This window comes from Artibeus jamaicensis, unplaced genomic scaffold, assembly GCF_021234435.1.
Source record: "Artibeus jamaicensis isolate MK-2021 breed Jamaican fruit bat unplaced genomic scaffold, CSHL_Jam_final contig_391, whole genome shotgun sequence".
Lineage (NCBI taxonomy): Eukaryota > Metazoa > Chordata > Mammalia > Chiroptera > Phyllostomidae > Artibeus > Artibeus jamaicensis.
Window position 1 is genome coordinate 23,578,057 of NW_026521814.1, and position 19,435 is coordinate 23,597,491.

The 19,435-nt window shown below is 38.4% G+C and overlaps 1 long non-coding RNA gene across 3 annotated transcripts in view; it reads right to left on the bottom strand.

Moving 5' to 3' along the window:
- The window catches only part of LOC119062096 (uncharacterized), an 81,346-nt gene extending 62,410 nt beyond the window's left edge, over positions 1-18,936 (bottom strand). The window contains exon 1 of one of the 3 annotated variants that reach the window (XR_008391590.1): positions 18,379-18,935. This is a non-coding gene — a long non-coding RNA (uncharacterized LOC119062096). Of the gene's footprint in view, positions 1-18,378 lie in introns of all 3 variants that reach the window. The other 2 variants (XR_008391591.1, XR_005084921.2) reach the window with 2 other exon arrangements.
- Between the last annotated feature and the right edge of the window lie 499 nt (positions 18,937-19,435).

The following is a 19,435-nucleotide window of genomic DNA, read 5'->3' on the forward strand; positions in this document are numbered from 1 at the left end:
TATGCCAAAGACTCACACATTCATTTCTATAGCCCAGACCTAGGATAACCAACTCATCCCAACATCTGAGACTGTCTTGGTTTTAGCTACAGAAATCCCATGTCCCAGGACCACCCCAGTCCCATGCATATGAGGAAAGTAGTCACCCTACCCAGACTTCTCCCCAAAATTCTAGATTTATAAATTCTACTAACTGCCTTCTAACTGCACTTGGATATGTAGTAGTCATCTTGAAGTTAACATGTATAGACTGACGCCTGACCTTTCCCCTCAAATCTGTTTTACTCATGGACTTGCCCATCTCAGTAAATGGTGACAGCATTCTTCCAGTTATTTATACCATAGACCTTAATTTAATCCTTGATTTTTTCTTTCTCTTATAACCTATACCCAACCTGTCAACATAGTCTGTTGATTTGCCTTCAAATATACCCAGAATCTGACCGCTTCCCTTACTCCTGCTATTGCCACCTTGATCAAGCCATCATATCTTGTCTGGATTAGTGCAGGCAAGTTCTTCACTGACATCCCTACTTCCACCCTCCCCACTGTCCCCTATCCACACAGAGTTTACTCCCCACCCAATAGCCAATGCAATCTTTTGACTACATGTCTGTTAGCCAAAGAGCATATGTGCATATATGAAAAGCCCATAGACATAGAAAACAGAGTGGTCAAGACCAGTGGGGAGGGTCTTGATGGGAGTGGTAACAGGGGGGAAATGAGAGATATCTGTAATGGTATCAACAATAATTTTTTAAATTAAAAAACATGTCAGATCACATTTTTTATTAAATTTCAAAATTATTTCCCACTTACTCAGACTGAAAGTCTAAGCTCTTACTTTGACCTTCCAGGTTCTACCCCACTTGACTCCACTCTCTGTCCTCATCTCCTGCAGTTTTCACTTCCAATTACTCTGCTCCAAATGTGCTGGCCTTCCTGGTGCTCTTCACGAGGAACATACTTCTATCTCGGGGCTTTTGCTTTTACTCTTCCCTCCATCTGGAGAAGCCTTTCTTCAGGTATAATACAAGCTCCACCCTCTCATTTGGTTCAAACGTTGGCTCATCAGTTCTTTCCTGACTGTTTAAAAATAGCATGCACTTTACACATACAGGTACTTTGTATTCACTTTCTCTGATGTATTTTTTCTCCATGGCACTTATCACCAATGGACATAATTTATATTTACTTGTTGATTTGATTATTGTCTACCTTCTCCATCAACAAATAAAGATCCTTAGGAGGGAACTATTTTATTCACCACTCAGCACTTAGGCCACAGCCTGTATAACACAAATATGTGTTACACAAACCACTGAATAAATTAAAAATTGATATGAGACCTCCAAAGGCAGGAGGAGAACATGTAACTATAAGAACATGAAACAAAAGAATGTCAGCCTGCAGAGCTAGGGAAGGCTTCCTGAGAGACATGAGGGACAGGTAGACATTAACCAGATGAGGAGGAGGAAAAAGTATTTCAGATAGGGGAAACAACCTGTGCACAAAGCCTTGTGGCAGGAGGCTCTATAGTGTGTTGAAGGAACTGAAAGAAAGCTCATATGACTGGAATAGAGAGAGCAAGGAGGAGAATGCTGAGAACAGCTGAGGAGGCATGATTTTTATCTGCACGGAAGAATAAAAATACATTAACAGAGGAACTTAATCTGGGGTAGATGTGTGTACAACCTAGTCATATTTGTGTGATTAAAATGTCACTTGGGCCGATGTGTTAAATGGACTGGAGAGAGCCACAGTATAAACATTGAGACCAGATGGATGGGGGGGAAATGCTGGTCCCATGGGCTAATAAGGTAGTGGTAGAGATAAAACAGTAACAAATTCTGAGATTCTGGGAGTCTCTGAGGAGTTTAAGATAAGAAGGAGGAGATAAGGAAGAGAGAGGTATCAGTGAAGTATGTACCATATTACTTGTGGTAGTAATAATCACTGATTAGGGAGTATTGGGAGAGAATATGGTTTAGAGGGGACAATTTTAAAGTTTAATCTTGGACCTGCTGAGTCTGAGGAGCCTTTCAAAACATCCAAATCCAAGGAGAGGAATTGATGGAGGCTATTGGATGTACAGGACTGAAGCCGTGTAAAGGTCTGGGCTGGACACAAGTACTGGGGAGCTCTTGCTATAAAGAGGGCAATGAAGGTTTAAGGTTGACGAGATGGCCGAATTTTTGTTTGAGTCTCAGCTGAGCCATATCTTTCCACCTCTGTATTCACACAGATTGTTTTTGAGGAAAGAGCCCAATTATAATTTTATTCTTGTCTAATTTCATTTTATTAGAGAATCAGATTATTGCTGTCTCTTGTTATAATTTTTGAGGTTCTCATTATCACTTATTTTCCCTCTTTTCTTTCCAGCTTTGTATCCTGTAATAATAATAATTATTATTATATCAATTACAGTAGCATGCCATGAACATTTCTAACTAATCCATTAATTACAACATGGAGCCAAACAAGATAGAAAATGTTGTCCTTTGTACCCCACTTGGGACCATTCTTCAGAGCAGCATTGCTAGAGTCAAATGCAGTTCAAATCAGTCGCAGAAACAGTTAAGTCTGTCCAACTTTCCTATCCAGTGTTTCACCTTGTCTCCCAAGGACAGCATGAGAGAATTTGTAATATTATTTACAGATCAGGCAACTTTAGAAATATGACAAGCATACACTTAAACCTAGTGTTCCAATCCCAGTTCTATAATTCCTTGATTTGTGACAAGTTTGAGCAAGTTTCTTAAACCCTCTGGGTTATTGTTTCTATTTGCAAAATATTGATTGCAGTATCTGTCCCATAAATCTGTAGAAAGAATTAGTTTTGGTTTGCAGGCCACCACTCAGTTCACTGAGCCATACCAGCCAGAGCTTATAATAGAAAATATAATTTACAGTGGAATTTTACCAAAATCTGGCCTTTTTTAAGTATGCCTGGAAAGACCAAGAGTCAGAGAAGAAAAAGTACAACTTTTGAGCCAGACAGACCTAGTCTGTAAGTCCATCTCTCCACTTGCACACTGAATTGCCATTAGCAAGCTTCACCATGTGTCTAATCTTCACTTTCATTAACCATCAAATGAGAAAATTAATGCCAATGTTACCTGGTTGTTCAATGCGTTAAGTGATTTACCATACCACAGTGCTTTATACCAAACAAGCATTCAATAAATGTTACTTCCACTTTCCCAAACACTGCTGGCTAAGCTCAAATAAACAATGGGAAATAAAAGCGTGATTTTGTTCAAATGAACTGCACCCAAGCTGTTCTAATAATAATACTCTTCAAATTGTTTGTTATCTTTCATTTCCAGCACTTACCTTCACAAACCTGTTCTTTGGACTCCACCACTCATGAGAGCCAAGAGAAGATAATGGAGTATCTATTTTTAAACACTTATTAAAAGATTCAGAAAGGAAAATCTGTTTCTAATGATTTCGTGCCTAATCCCATGACACTTGGTAGATGAAAAATGAGTCTCATTCTTTGATTATAACTGCACTAAGAAGTCACTTAATTTCAAGTGTATACATTAATCAGTATAATACACACAGGAAGTAGCAGAGCAAATGGGACTCAGGATGAAAGCAAAATTAACATTCTCGCCCTTCTCGCCCTCTGCGCCACGTCCCAGAGGCAAAGCCTCAGGTGTGTCTGTTTCCAGCTTTGATGGCTGCCTTCCCAGTTCTACACGTCGAGATTTTATCTGTTTTGATTAATCCACTTTAGATAGTATTCAATGCATCCCATTTATGAAAGCTTAAAATTCAGGTCACTTACTCATTTGTATTCTTCTCAGTGTATATATAGTTTTTCTATTAGTTGTCTTTACATCTTTAAATAATACTATATTTAAACTTCTATAATTCCATCAGCTTCTGCAGTATCTCTTGCAGCCTCACTTACTAATTGCATAGTGTCATGTAAGATCCATGAAGATAAGCAGTTCTGTCTGGTTTTCTCTTTTCTCTGTATCCCAAGTGTCTAGAACAGCAGTGAACGCACAGATGACTACACTAATGGTGTCTGTGTTATTAGCATTCTGACCTGTTCTTCTACATGTTCTCTTCTTCCTTCTATTGGCTACACTCTTACATTTTCACATTGTAAAGTAATTAACACTTATATATTATCCTGCAATCACAGCAAAGCCTTCTGTGTTTTGTATAGGTGACTTGAGGCTAGATGCCTTTGCTTCCCACAAACATTATTTGGGTTTGTTTGGTTTTTTTAGAGAGGAGACTTCTGGTGTTTTTTTGCCTGGGTATAAATGCCATCTGCCTTCGTGTTGGTTCGGGGAAGAGGGTGGTAAGGTGCCCACTGAGGGCAGTGGCTTCATCAGGCCTCATGTCAATCCTCTGAGTTCAACTTCAGTTCTCTCTTGATGTTGACCCTGAAGTCAGAGACTTTCTGGATTTCTGCAGAGCCCTCCTTGTAGCTTCTTATCATCTATAAAACTGTGGCTTTTTCACCCTGTTTCATTCACCAGGTCATTCTGGTTCATTTTCAACCTCCCAGAAATATGTTAAAATTATTTGTTGTTTCCTCTTAATTTAATTTTATTTAATATTATTGGTTTAGTTCTCTTTCTGCTTCTCTACTTTTATTTCAGATGTTAAAATGAAAACTTGCACCTTGTTTGCCATCTTAAACCAAAATTAAAATGTTTTATTTAACTTGTATTAAGTGAAAGGAGTTATAGGATACACATGATTTGTGTAGACAGCTTCTTTATCCTTTCCTGCTCTAAGTCTGCCTTTCCACATGAACTGTAATATAATCAATATATGATTATTGGTTCTCTTTTCTTTGTTATTTTTAATTTAATTTTGAGATTTATGTTAATTCTGTAGTACATCTTTTAAGCCACACTAAAATCTTTTTATTTTACCAAAATGCACAGAAAAATAAGAAAGTACATTTTTCAAAATACCACCCTATTTCTTTCCACTTTCCCCCATACACCATGAATCAGCACAATTACTACCGCATAAAAAACAGAAAAGAAGGAAGAAGAGTGATTGAGCACCTATGATCTGACTTCCTCATCATAAGGGCACAAAGCCAATTGTGACACAGCAAATAAATATTTCCCAAAAGGGGATCAGCATAAAGAATTCTAGAAAAAAAATATGCAAAGATGAACTATGTTTATCACACTTCAACCCAAAGAGCAGCAATTCTCTTAACAAATTTATTCACTCATGTAAGAAACATTGTTTTGGAGGGAAGGAGTCACACATTTATTAATCATGCCATATTCTAACTATTAGAACTTTCTGGGACATGGAGGATGTAAGCCACTGTCTATGCTGGAACAAAGAATGTATGCTAAATACCTGACCATGAGATTTCCTGTTATCTCAGTTGCAAAAGCAACTGAGGCATAGCCACCAGCATCCTGTTGGAAACCAGGTAAATCCTCACTGCCCCTCCTCTGTCTCTTGAGCTTTTCCCAGAAACAAGGTCTGTAAATCTCCCAGACTTTCTGTCAGCAGATCAGCCATATCTGATCAGAGGACATTATTTTGCAAACACCTATACCCAGGATACCTGAGGCAGATCAGCAGGGTGACTCACCCTCCCTGGGGGTCTGCTACACACCTTTTAAAACCCTGCTGTCCTCTCCCTGGCTGCTGCAGCCTGCTCAGACACAGCCCACCTGATCGCAGTGTCCCATCTCAGATAAAATCTTCTAACTCGACCTTTATGGCCCCCAATTCTTTCTTAGTCACTTCAGTTACCTAACTCTAACTCTTTCACCTGCTACATTTTTTCATGGTTACAACAAACCTAAGAAATAGCTATTATAGTAGACTCTCGTCATTTGAAGATTTAACAAAGGATGTTTTGACTATTTGCCAGTATCCCTAAAAGTATAATACTTGTAATTTTTCCACAGCATTTACTTGAAGGTGTTGTTCTCTGAAGCAGTGGAGCAAGCAATTAACCAGTGAGCGAGATGGGATTATTAGCAAACATCTCTGTGTCAACTTGAGTGGGCTTTCCTCACCTCTCTCTCCGATCTATTGTAGCTCTCCAAAGGTCATCCAGTAGGATTTTTACATTTAAAGATCCCATATTTCAAGATTATCCTTTTAGTACTTCAAGTGTCTATTATAATCTTAACAAATTATAAGGTGACAAATGTGACAGTATTAACCAGGAAGAAAATGGCAAACTGGGATTCAAGACCATTTTTCTGGACTCCACAATTCATACTCTCTGTTAGCCAAATATTGAGCTTTCTCTAACACTGGGGACAGAACTCCAGCAGTAACTGTGGTCTCCACCTAACCTGAGGGTCCTTAAGGAAGAGTGCACCTCTCCTGGCAGGAGACTGTGCTTTAGGCAGATCAAGGATTCTGGGAAGGTCAGGCAATCAACAAAGAGGTTTATTTCCTCTTTGTCCCCAGCAGGTTACAAAGCTAACTTTTCCCTGACAACCAACAGAATGAGACAATTAAAGTGCTGGAGAAGTTGTAGAGAAAATGGAACCCTCATTTGCTGACGGTAGGCCTGTAAACTGGTACAGCCACTATGGAAAACATTATGGTGGTTCCTCAAAACATTTAGAATAGAGTTACTAGGTGAGCCAGCAATCCCTCTTCTGGGTATTTACCTGAGTAACTCAAAAACATTTATCTACAAAGATATAAGCACTCCTGTGCTCGTTGCAGCATTATTCATGGTGGCCAAGACATGCAGACAACCAAAGAGTCCCTTGATAGAGGACTGGGTATGTACATATTATGGAATACTACTCAGCCATAAAGAAAAACAAAATACTGACATTTGCCACAACGTGGATGGACCTTAAGAATATTATGCTCAGTGAAATAAGTCAGTCTAGGAAAACCTAAGAACCATTTGATTTCACTCGTATGTGGGATATAAAACTGAAACTCATAGACACAGACAACAGTATGGTGGTTACCAGAGGGAAGGGGGCAGGTGGAAGTAAAGGGAAAAGGGGCCAAGTATTTGGTGACTGAAGACAATTTGACGGCAGCTGGTGGAAACACAATGCAATATAATGATCATCTGTCATTGAAATGTGTGCTTAAAACCTATATGACCTTATCAACCAGTCACCCCAAGACATTTAATGAAAAATAAAAAATTAAGGAAATAGAAAATACAGGGGAAAAAGATGAGTAAAAAAAATCATTCAATTGAATTAGTCAAATGACCAATTTAACAAAAGGTAGAGAGGTGCGTGACCTGAAGAGAACATAAATTAATTGTAAAACATTGACAAAGAAACCAAAATTGAGTGAAGAAACAATGTTCTAAATTCTACCAAACTCAAGGAGAGCCCATGACTCAGACAGATAGTGTTTCACCGGCTCTGTGATCAGTTGGAGGAGTTTTATACAGCTCTGCTGTTCTAGTTCGTAAATAAGGTAGAATTTGAAGTGTTCCAGTTGTTTTCAGCAACTGGTAGACTGGTGCCATTGTGCACAGGAAATATTTTGTTAATAATCAGTTTTGCTTCTGTCTCTAACAAATCTCATCAACTCGTTTTCTTCAAACCAATTAACTCTGTTGCAATAAAAAGAAGTTTGTCCAAAGTTTCTTCAATAAGATTAATAAGAGTAATCCTTCCGTTTATAAAAAGACCCCAAGTCCCCATCCTTTCATTGAGACTCCAGTCAATGTTTATGAACTTGTCCTTCTTCATGTGACACATTCTATTTGAAATGGATGTGGACTTAGTTGTGGCTTTTTTTCCCAAGAAAAAAAGTTCAAAAACAATTTACTTAAACTAACAGTGTTTGCACCAAAAAAATTTTAATTAGTCGAGATGGCCTTAAGTAAGGACTATAATCATTTAGAAGGTGTCTAGAACAGATAATCAGTGAGATGATTTGTGTTTTCTCCTAAAGAAGACAGCACACAAAAAAGATAAAATCCAATCCAAATTGCCCAAATAATAACTCAGTGTATTTATGTGATTCTTCAGAATTACAGAGTGCCTTATTTGCTCCACTTAATCCTTATAAGATTCTTGTGAGACAAATGCTGTTCTCTTCTTTAACAAGATTAGTAACTTGCCTGAGGTGACACAGATGCCACATGACCAAAGTCAACTCCATTTATGTATTTATTCCTCTGCTGAAGACAAACCTGGTGCCTGTATTATGTGAGGTGCTCAGGTTGCAACAATGAATAAGGCTGAGTCATTCTTCACCTGTGTTTGAAGTGTGTGCACTCATGTTCTCAGTAAAATGTCTAATACTTTCTAGAATGAGCTAGTAAGCTGGATTTTTTCCGGCAGTCAAAAAAAAAATCTCCAGCTGGAAATGATTCCAATTTAACCTACCTGTCCTGCTTCAGCTTTGACCTGGACAGATTGTGAATCATGGTAAGAAGATTGCTTAGTCATTGTGCCGACTCTCTCTCTACCAGAGCCTTACAAGCTGCCAACAAGGTTGAAAAGCGACCAGAAACATCAGATGTTGTTCCACGGACAATGTTACATTTATTGTGCCAGGTTGCATCTGTGCCCAAACTCCTCCCCAGGGAAAAGTGGCTCTGGAAGTTGCATAACCACAGAGGAAATCGTTCCCTGAGATGGACATGGATGACCATAGCTCAGACATAAAAAATTATTCTGTTGATATCTGAAATGAGATATAGTGACATGAACTAGTACTCACTCTGTTGTCCCTTAAATTTCACTGAAATATTGTCAGAAAAACAAATATAAAACTTTCAAATTGTTGGCCAAAAGACAAAAGTTAATGGTCGGATGAGAGGAGAGTTATCCCAGCAAGCCTGTAAAATGTAACAAATGGCTACATCTTCTGTCCAGCTTCACGCCTCTGCCTGCCCACTTCTCTCACTGAGATGCTTCCTCGGGTAGATTCTAGAATGGGCTCTGCATCCTATGTCTATCCTGAACTATATAGCCACTTCCCTGAGCTCTGGCATCCAGCATAGCTCATTTTGAATGAGAAGAACCATCCAGAATAGACCCTGCAACCATGCCTCTTTTGAGGAAGGCTGCCACTCCTTCATGTGAGACCAGCAGACACGACAAGCCATTGTTTCTTCTGCTCGACCCATTTGTTTTCCACAGCATCACCCTACTAAGCTGCATGATGTGCCAGCCTTTTCTAAATCGCCAAGGTGAAAAAAGAACTGGACCAAGAAAGGAGTCATTTATTTCAAGAGGAATAGTCCAGGGCCAAAGCACCCAACAAGTGTAAGCCCTCGCAGCAGTTCCTCCCCAACTCCTAACCCTGCTGCCCTGCCTGCACTTTTTCTGGTGTAATCTCTGTACTTTACTTATCATCTCTGCCATGAAAATCTCCATCTCTGGGAAAAACCACTCTTGTTCCGCAATGGTTCCCTTTCTCTTGCTGCTCATCACCCTGAAGTTATTCCCTTTGGGCTAAATTCCTGAGGTGCTGCAGCTGGGTAGTTCAGAGCAGTGTGTAGAATTCTTCATCATGCAAAGCAGTCTGAAGTGGTTGTGAATTATCATGTCCAGGTCCCTTCAGAGAACTTGCCATCAATGTGAGCTACAAACGTTCCTTTCTCTTCAGATATCCAGAGAATACTGCTGGATCAAATACACACATCTCTAATGGACAAACAACCACTCTCAGAGATGGGAGAGCCAGAGTTTAACTAGAAATTACAAACAGTGGCCACAGAAATGTTTTATCTGGGCTTTCACTTAAAAAAAAGGAGTCAGTTTTGGAGTAGACTGAATAATGCCCCTCCCCACCCCCACACAAGATATCCATGTCCTAATACCCAGAACTTGTTACCATCCAAGGCAAAAGGGACTTTGCAGATGTGATTAAGTTAAGAATCTTGAGGTGACATCTTTGATTATTCAAGGAGGCTCAATATAATCACAATGATTCTTACAAGGGAAAGAGGGCAGCAGGAGAGTCAGAGTCAGAAAAGGAGATGTGATGAAGAAAGGAAAAAGTCAGAGTCAGAGAGAGCTTAGCAGATGCTATGCTCTCAGCTTTGAAGATGGAGGACGAGGCTACACACCAAAGCCTGTGGGCAGCCTCTGGGAACCAGAAAAGATAAGGAAATGGATTCTTTTCTAAAGCTACTAGAGGGAGCAGAGCCTTGCCAACACCCTGATTTTGACCCAGTGGACCCCACTGAAAACTTCTGCCCTCCAAAACTGTAAGATCGTTACTTTATATTGATTAAGCCACTGACTCATGGAAATTTTATTACAACAGCAATAGGGAGCTAACACAGTTTCCAACATTTAAAAAAAAAGATTTGACATTTTAAAAAGTCTACCTGGCCCCTCTTGGAAAATGAGGAAATCTGTCCAAAGTTGGCCCACTTGCCATGTCGGAAATCGGCTGAGTAGCAGCTGTGTCTTTTAGAAGGAGAATAATCTCCAGTTCTCCAACGATGGGAAACACAGGGAAGGAGGGTATGGCAAACTATAGACCCCATTATCCCTCATCTCTACCTTCCCTGTGTCTCCAAATGCTGAGACCGAGAACCGGGGATAGATCAGTATCATCGGGGGTAGGCCATTGTGATCATGGCTGACCCACTTCACGCAATGCTCAGTCACGTTGGTGGTCAGATCCTTCTTCCCCTACTTTTTACTGACTTGAACAATTGCCTAACTGGATAGCCATTTAAAGTATAAAAACCTTCTGACAGTGCTAGCTTCTGCTTGTAATTTTATCTTCATCTCTGAAAAGCACTGGACAGAGAATTGGAATGAATCAGAAAAAGGGGGGAAGTATGTCCACAGGCAGGTTGGAAGGAGAGACAGGATCATCATGGCGTCAGCAATGAGGCACCTTATCTATCCTCTTGGTCTTAGATTCGGAGAGGTTTATTCTGACAATTAATTTCATGGGTGACTTGTAGCTATCACGGACATACATTCTGCAGATTATGATCATTTGAAAGCCCTGGCTCTTCTTTAGTTTGAAAGACAAGGAGCCTAACAGATTTCAGCAATGTTGGCTAGTGATGTATTTGTATCATGGTTTATGAAATCACATTTTAAATCCTATGGATGTTAGCCAGAATCTGGGTAATTTTCTTTCCTCTAGGAAGAAAGGCCTTGGCCACTGGACAATTTCTAAAGGTCTTGTAAATAAACCATAATGTGGGATGCACATAAACAGGCACCAAAAGTAAGAACAAATCTCCGCCCGGGAAGCCACCCACTCAGCCACTGGACCACTGAAAAGTGTTTCCACTGTATAGTGAGAATCTTTTGCCAAACCAGGTGCAACCATGATGAGCTGTAAATGTCTCAAGTTATACAAAAGGCTACTTTATAAAATAGAGATCAGTATTTTTTCCAATAACACTGAATATCAAATGACAGCACCAATAGTACATTTCCAGAAATTATAACCATTGCCTATGTTAAAAAACACCTATTCAGAGCTTTTACTTGTTAACAGGCAACCTCATCTGGCTTTATTTTTATAACACCTCTGATGGCTCAGCTGTGCAATGGCCAATCATTTCGAGCAGGCCAGTTCTATTATTAGATTGGTTTAGAAGAGTCCACAGTCTCAAATAGTGGAAAAGATTTATATTCTCCAAAACTGGCTGCTCTCTCCCAATGTAAACTCTACTCAAAGAACTGCTGTCTCTGGGAAATAAAGTGGATTTGGAAAATGAAGCAGTTTTAAATGAATCTTATATAAATACATTTTTACTGTTGTTCAGTTACAGTTGTCCCCATTCCCCTCTCCCCCCCATGACTCTCCCCTGCCCTACCCACCTCCACTGCCCACATCCAACCCTCCCCCACCCCATTGTCTTTGTCCACGGGTCCTTTATCACGTTCCTTGATGACTGTTCCCCTGCTTTCTCCCTTTACTCCCCTGCCCATGCAAAACAAACTGACAGTAACAAGTAACATTTTTCTTCAGAATGAAGTAAGTCACTCTGTTCTGTCTGTGGCACATGATTTCAATGTGCACCACCACATTGTTGACTCACCTGTATGTGGACCTGTATTGGTTTGCGAGGACTGTCATTACAAAGTGCCACTCACTGGGTGACTTCAACAACAGAAATTCATTGTTTTAAGAGTTCTAGAAGCAGGGATTACAAGATCAAATTGTCAGCAAGCTTGGTTTCTTCTGAGGGCTGTGAAAGAGAGGCCACTCCATGCCTCTTTCCAGCTTCTGATGGTTTGCTTGTAATTTTTATTATTCCTTGAGTTTGTCTGCATCACCCCTATTTCTGCCTTCGTCTTCACATGGTGTTGCTCCTGTGGGCGTCTACCCTGGGAGCCCACCCTACTCCAGTAGGACCTCAGTTAACTAATTACGTCTGCAACAACCCTCTTTCCAACTAAGGCCACACTCTGAACCACTGTGGGTTGGGACTACAACATACAAACTTTGAGGGGATATTATTGAACCATAACAGGACCAAGTCCACATTCTGTATCCATTGGAGCAATCTCCTAGAAAATCATACCGAAAGAAAAAGGGAGGAGTTGTACACTGATGCTTTTCTTTAACTTTTCTCTTTTAGGTAGCACATATGCCATCCTCTCTGTTCTCAGCACTGGAAAAAAGGATGCATATTTATGAATGAGAGGCCTTTCTCAGGATAAAAGATATGGAAAATTGTATTAAAGATTTACACATTATAATTAGATTTTATATGGAGAAAATTTATACTGGAGAAAATTTCCAAGAACTGGAAATGGGTAAAGTAATACTATTAGGCTTTATTCTAAGAGCTAAAATCAAAGTATGAGAGGATTTCAGGTAAGGAAGTTAAAATTATTTCTGAAATTGGCTCAGGGGTAGTTTTTGCACAATCTGAGAGTGCTTCTCTCCTACTATCATGTGTCTTTTGCCATTTTTGGCCTTCCTCCTTAAAACTCCTTGACTTCCACACCTAGCTCTTGATTTTTGAATTTTCTCCTGCCTTCTTCTTACTCTTCACCATTTTCAGTGTGTCTCACTTCTCTTTCCAGCCGCTAAATGTAGCATTTCTGTGCATTTCTCCTCCCACTCTCTCCTCTGTCCCTGCTCTATCCACGTGACTGTGCTCACTCCGTGGCTCCAGCGATCACTTTCAGGCACCTGACTTCTCTACTTTGCTATGGAAAACATCACGTCATCTTCCTCCATGAGCCATCTTCTTTCTATTACATCGTCTTTGTTAATTTATTACTGTTTCATTTAACCAGGCTTTGAAACTTGAGATCATCATACATGTCTTAATTTGTTCTCTATATTGTCTTTTTTTCAACCTAGTGATTTAAATCACGTGTTGTTATTTTAGCCTATTTATGCTCCCTTCCAAAGTATACCTTGCTTCTTCTACTTCCAAAAGTTAAGACAAAAAACATAATTGATTCTTTCATTACCTATAAATTTTAAACTAAGACATAATTACTAAACTGGCATTTGTGACCTCTGCACTATGGATGGACTCTCCTGGTTTCCCACCACCTGCCAGTGTTGTACAGGTACTCACTTTTTGGTCACACTAGACTACTTTCTTTTGGGAAAAAAATAGATTTGACATAAATTGATTCTTCCAAACTATGCATTTTATATGTCCAAAGACTTACTTATTCCATGTTCTCCATGAAGTCATTTTCTGAAACCCAACAGGATCTCTGATGTTTTATTTGAAATCTCTATTGTCCCACTTAACACAATCCCTAACAAAGTGATGGACTCATTGTATACACTTAACAAACATCATAACTGACTGCCGGTCCGAGTACACCTTGCTTTGGAGTTACTGACATGCCTGTCTTATCCTGTCTACCAGGCTGCAAGTTCCTAGAATGAGAGGATTTTATTTTATTCCTCTCTCTGTGTGCTATATGACCTTCCTTCCAGTGGTTTGTTTGGGGCTTTGAATAGACAACCAATTAAAGCCTACTTCTTTAAACTAAAAATGGTACTATAAAATCAACCTGCCACACCAAGAAATTGTGTTATAAACTTCCCAGCCAATCAACAAGCAGAAGGTTGAAATTATTGTTTTATCTAAATATCTACTTTGTTAAATTTATAATAATAACTAGATTATGTAGCTTTATATTTGGAACATCATGGCAACTCTTTCACGGATGTTCCATGGGCTGCTCATGGCCAGGGAATTGGAGGAGAGGGATTGTGAATAGCAGAAGGACACTTCACACACCCTTGAGCCCTGTTGAAAGTGAAGGGAGAGAAATAATCTCAAATTTTAGTCTTAGGAATGTACCTATGTCAAACTTTTCATAAGTAGCCATTCTTCTTGCTCTTAGTACAGGATTTCTTGCAAGAGACAAAGGCTTGGTTTTGCCTTTAGAATACTTAAATTGAACATTCAATAATAATAAGTTATTCTTCTTTGTGTAAGCTAACAGTAAAATCCAAGTCTATTTTTTACTTATTTGGAGGCTGAGTTCATTTACAGAGGAATGAGTTCATGCATTCTTCTCCAATGTGATAAACCTTCATTTCTTTCCTCTGAGCTAGTGAGATACATATTCATTGATAATGATGTTGGAGTTCCTAAAAATGCAGAGAAATCTGACTCCATGACTGTTTTCAGAGTACCTTTCTAGAAACAAATATGGGTTTAGAGATATGGAAAATATTTGCCATTTTTGTTTATTTATGTAAGACACATGGGGATCCCTTTCCACAGCAAGCTACTCTAGCTCTGGGTACTTGGAAATATAATTCGCATTGCAAAATCTGATAGACTTTTTTCTCAGAAAATGTCTATTAAACTAAGTAAAGATCATTGAGAATTTATTAAATGTAAATAACTGTTTTATATATACTATTTAAAAAAATCAAGCCACAACTAGGCCAAGTTAGATAAAACAACTTGTTTAGGTCTTCTGGAGATGAAACTAGCATTCAGGATAATTGCCGTTTACACAGCAAAGGGCAGTCAAAACCAAGCCAGCCCTGAGTCCTTGGAGTAGCTCAGTGATTCAGAGCTGAGCTCTGGAGACAGATGCTGAGGCTTAAATACCAACTTCATCTCTAACTGCATAGCTTTAACCAAGGTACTTAACCCCTTTGAGCATCAAATTCTTATGTTTGAAATGAAGGTGATAATAGTGTTTCTGTACTCATATGTTTATTGTGAACATTAGATGAGACTTAACATGAACTCCAAAGAATCCACTCCAGCTACTTTAGCTGTTATTATTTATAGCAGTCAGTTACTCTGCCAAATTAAGATAACTGATAATTGTGTTGATGTGTGTGTGTGTGTGTGACTTTTTGGTTTTAAAGTATCTGGATTTCCATAGCTTTTTAAAAACAGCTTTATTTGAACAGAATTCACACATCATACTATTTAAAGTGTACAATGAAAGGGTTTTTAGTATATCCACGGAACTGCCAACCATCCCCACAATTTAATTTTAGAACATTTTATCTGTTTTTCTGCACAATAAATTAGTTCGCTCTTTAAAGTTATTGTACTCTATTTGCTTTTTAATGAAATTTTTATTTTAATTATTATTCAGGTACAGTTTTCTGTCTTTATTTGCTTTTTTTAAAAAATAATTCTTTCTACAGTCCTTGTAGGCCATGTTGAATAATAGAGGAAACCACTTTATTAACAGAACCGCCAGGGTTTTTTTCAGTTGAAGAGGTGTATAAATTTTAACTAATGCGAGGGCAGCACTGGATGAACTCTGTCTTCCTGGCTGTCTCATAGGAGGTTTAAGATCGATTAAACTGGTTAGACAGAGAAAAGCAATGGCCTAGTTACTGTTTTTTTCAACAGTTGGGTTGTAGGTTGGACTCAGGCCCTTAGACTCCTGACCTAGACTCCTGCCTGTGTTCATGCCCTGGAGTCATGCCCTGCTCCAAACATACATAATATTTTCAAAGGGCTTGGTGAAGGGGAGAATTCAACCCTTTAGTCCTAGGTGGTGTAGAGACCAGTAATCATATGTCACATGATGAACAATCATAAATCTGTTTAAAATTATGAGATCTGATAGACAACTCTGGATTAAAAGTGTTTTGTGGTATATTCTGTTAGAAGAAGTAAGAATAATGTTGCCTATTTCTTCACTTGGCTAGGTTGACTAAAACCAGCTAGTTATGTCGAGGCATTTGAGGGAGAGGGTTCTGTTTAGTGTTAGGCTGAACGGGACACAGAATATGAGTACCTGGGCAGGGAATTAAACCCTAGAGATGGTATTTCAAGGTCATGGTTCTGAAATTGAGGTAGGATGGGCTGAAAATGAGATCAAATGGCAAAGGAAGGAAAACTGGAACCACTTCACAAACCTGCCTAGGTCTTGCTCTGTTCAAAACACCCACAAACACGCATCAATCTATATTCGAAATCTTTTTATACAGACAGATTAAAAGCATATTGGACTTTGATATTTTTTAAACAAGTCAGTAGGTTCAGAAGAAGCTGAACATGCATATTGTTGCCAGTCTCCAGAAGTTTCTTGCACTAGTTCAGGCAACAGCTGCATAAATATTTCTTACATTGGCAGTCTGCCCCACTCCACTTCTTTGCAGGAAAGACCACATTTTTTTCCCAGCTGAGCTTACTGCTCATATCTCCTGTGTATTGACTAACGAATATTATTTCTATGAGTGTTCTAAGCATAACTACGACCCCTGGTACCTAATGAGATACTACTCCTGTTCATCCTTTGAGTCTGAGCTCAGAATATCCAGTATCAAGAAATGAGAAGGCTCTGTGTGAATAAAACCATAAACTTTTATAAGTAACATAAAGAAACACTGGAATAAGTAGAAAACATACCTATTTTTAATGGGAAGAAAAACTGAAAGTTAAGAAATCATTTTTTCCTAGTAGGAACTATTCTCTATAATGACAATCAAAACCTGAATAAGCTTGTTGGGAATTGAAATACTAATCCTAAAGCTCATCTAGAAAAATAAAAATGTTAGAAGAATCAGGAAAAATCTGAAAAAGAATAAGAGAACTTGTCCTATAAATTTCTAGACTTTACTGAGTATAACAGAACAGTCTAGTATCATTATCTCACATAACATGTGAATCGATATCCAATAATAGCTATTTAGTGAGGTTTTATTATGTGCCATGTATTTTACTAAGTGCTTTACAGATACCAACGTATGAAGAAGCCCTGACAATTCCAAAAGATAGGTATTGTTATTATCCCCATTCTGTATAGGAGAAGTCAGGTTTCCCCAAAATGTAAGCACTGAAGCCAGAATTTGAACCCAGACAGCCTCACTCCAAGACCTACTTTCTTAATCACTATATTACTACACAGCATTTTAAATTAAGGAAGAGAGATCACTCACATAGGTGACTAACAGACTCTATCTCACATTTTATATCACAGCTAATTCTAGATAGCTTATAAATATATAAACATGAAAACAAAACTCTAAAAGTAATAGAGGAAGCTATGGGTTTTTAGAAATCGTGATGTGGAGAGGCCTTTTGACAGCCCACACACCACACAAAGGTCAAAATGGAAATAGAAAAGACTCATAGACCTGACTCAAATATTTTCAAACCATAATTAAAGTCAAATACAAAAAATAATAATTGCAGTACCTATGACAGGCAAACATTAACATCCCTAGAATGAAAAGATCTTTTACAAATCAACCAGATGTTGAGAAAAGTCCCAATAAAAAACATACACATGTAATTTACAAAAACAAATAAAGTAGGCAAAAAAGTAAAAAGATGTTTAAACTTATTAATAATTGATGAAATGCACATTAGAATAAAAAACAACTTTTCATTTATTAGATTGGCAAACACATAATAGATAAAATTTAATGTTGACAAAGGCATAGGAAAACATGGAATTTGTATTGGTAAACTCTTCTGGAGAACAGTTTGGCATTTGTGTGAATGAACATATCAAGTGTGCATGACATGATCTAGCCATTCTTCCAGAGAATCATCTGTGGAATAATTGCCTGAGTATCCAAAGGTGTAGGTGTATGTATAATGATATTAAGTATGGCATTATTCAAAACAGTGAAAAAATTGGAAACAACTTAATTATACTTTAATAAAGGACTAGCTAAACAAATTGAGGCATGAAATATAATGAAATACTATGTAGCCATGAAATAGTGATAGAATTCTACATTCATTGATCAGGAAAGATATCCAGAATATAATGTTGAATAAAAAACAAGTCAAGATACCAAATAACACATGGAATATGGCCACATTTGTATAAAATTATGTCTACACATACATACACACCTGGAAGGGGACTCACCAACATGTCAATTGTGATTATCTCAGGGTAAAGAGATTTGGGTGAGAGTTACTCTGTTTATGTCTTCATGTGTTATTCAGAAGTTTTATATGAGCAAATGCCACTAAACAAAGAAATAGGACAGACACAAGTGAAACATTACCTTTACCAGGAAGCCTCCCTTAACTCCAGTTGGTATGAGCATTGCCCTCTGATCTCCCATGGCACCCAGTGTGCACCTCGACCACAGCAATCCACTTGATAGTGAAGATCTCTGTCTACCTTCAAGGAAGATACAGGGTCTCAATAAATTAATGTACTTCAGAATCCTTCTTGTGAGGACTGCTGTGTAAGTCTTGACAATGACTGACACTGATTTGTCATGAAAACATGTCTTCTTTTCTGGAACTCTCACTGCCTGCACCCACAAACTGGAAATGAGAATAATTCCCCAAGCCACAAGCATCTATCTCCAATGACTGTGGTGATGAGGAATGGCTCATGATGTTTGCTCTAGATCTTTGCTTCAGGCATGTTTCAATCCCACAATTTCCTGTGAACTCTGTCTGCCTCTACTTTGACTTTGAAAAACAATGTTTTGGCACTGAGTTACATTTACAAATGTTTTGCAACAAGCTCCTCTTATCATTTTGTTGACTTCATTATGTGAGGTTTTCTGTTAGCCATATTTCAAATTATATTCTGGGGTTAGTACATTTGAACTATAGTAGTAGATGTGAATTTCAGGTAGAAATTCACATCTATTCTCTGTCTAGTAACTATTATTAGATATTAACATGAAATATAAAATACAGGAAATGGGGAGTGGATCACATATCAGATGCCCCAAAGTAAAAAAGAGTCCTCTAACTGAAATAAGTTAAAATCTGAAAGACTTAAATTACATATCCAAACTGTACATGTGTTCATAAACATTCTCTAGAGGATGGTGTTGGTTTTATGGTGTTGACGGTGACACAGCTGCTTATGAAAATTCAAACAGAAGACTTATGGTTAAGATGGAGGTGTAGGTAGATACATTTCACCTCCTCACACAACCAGAGAGTGACTTACAACTTAAATTCAAAACAAATAACTATCAGAACTGTCAGAAAATCCAGCCATATGGAAGTCTGATAACCAAGAGTGTAAAGAAGCCACACTCATCCAGGTGAAGAGGTAGAGATATGGAGACTGGCAGAGAGCAAGGAGATGTGCTG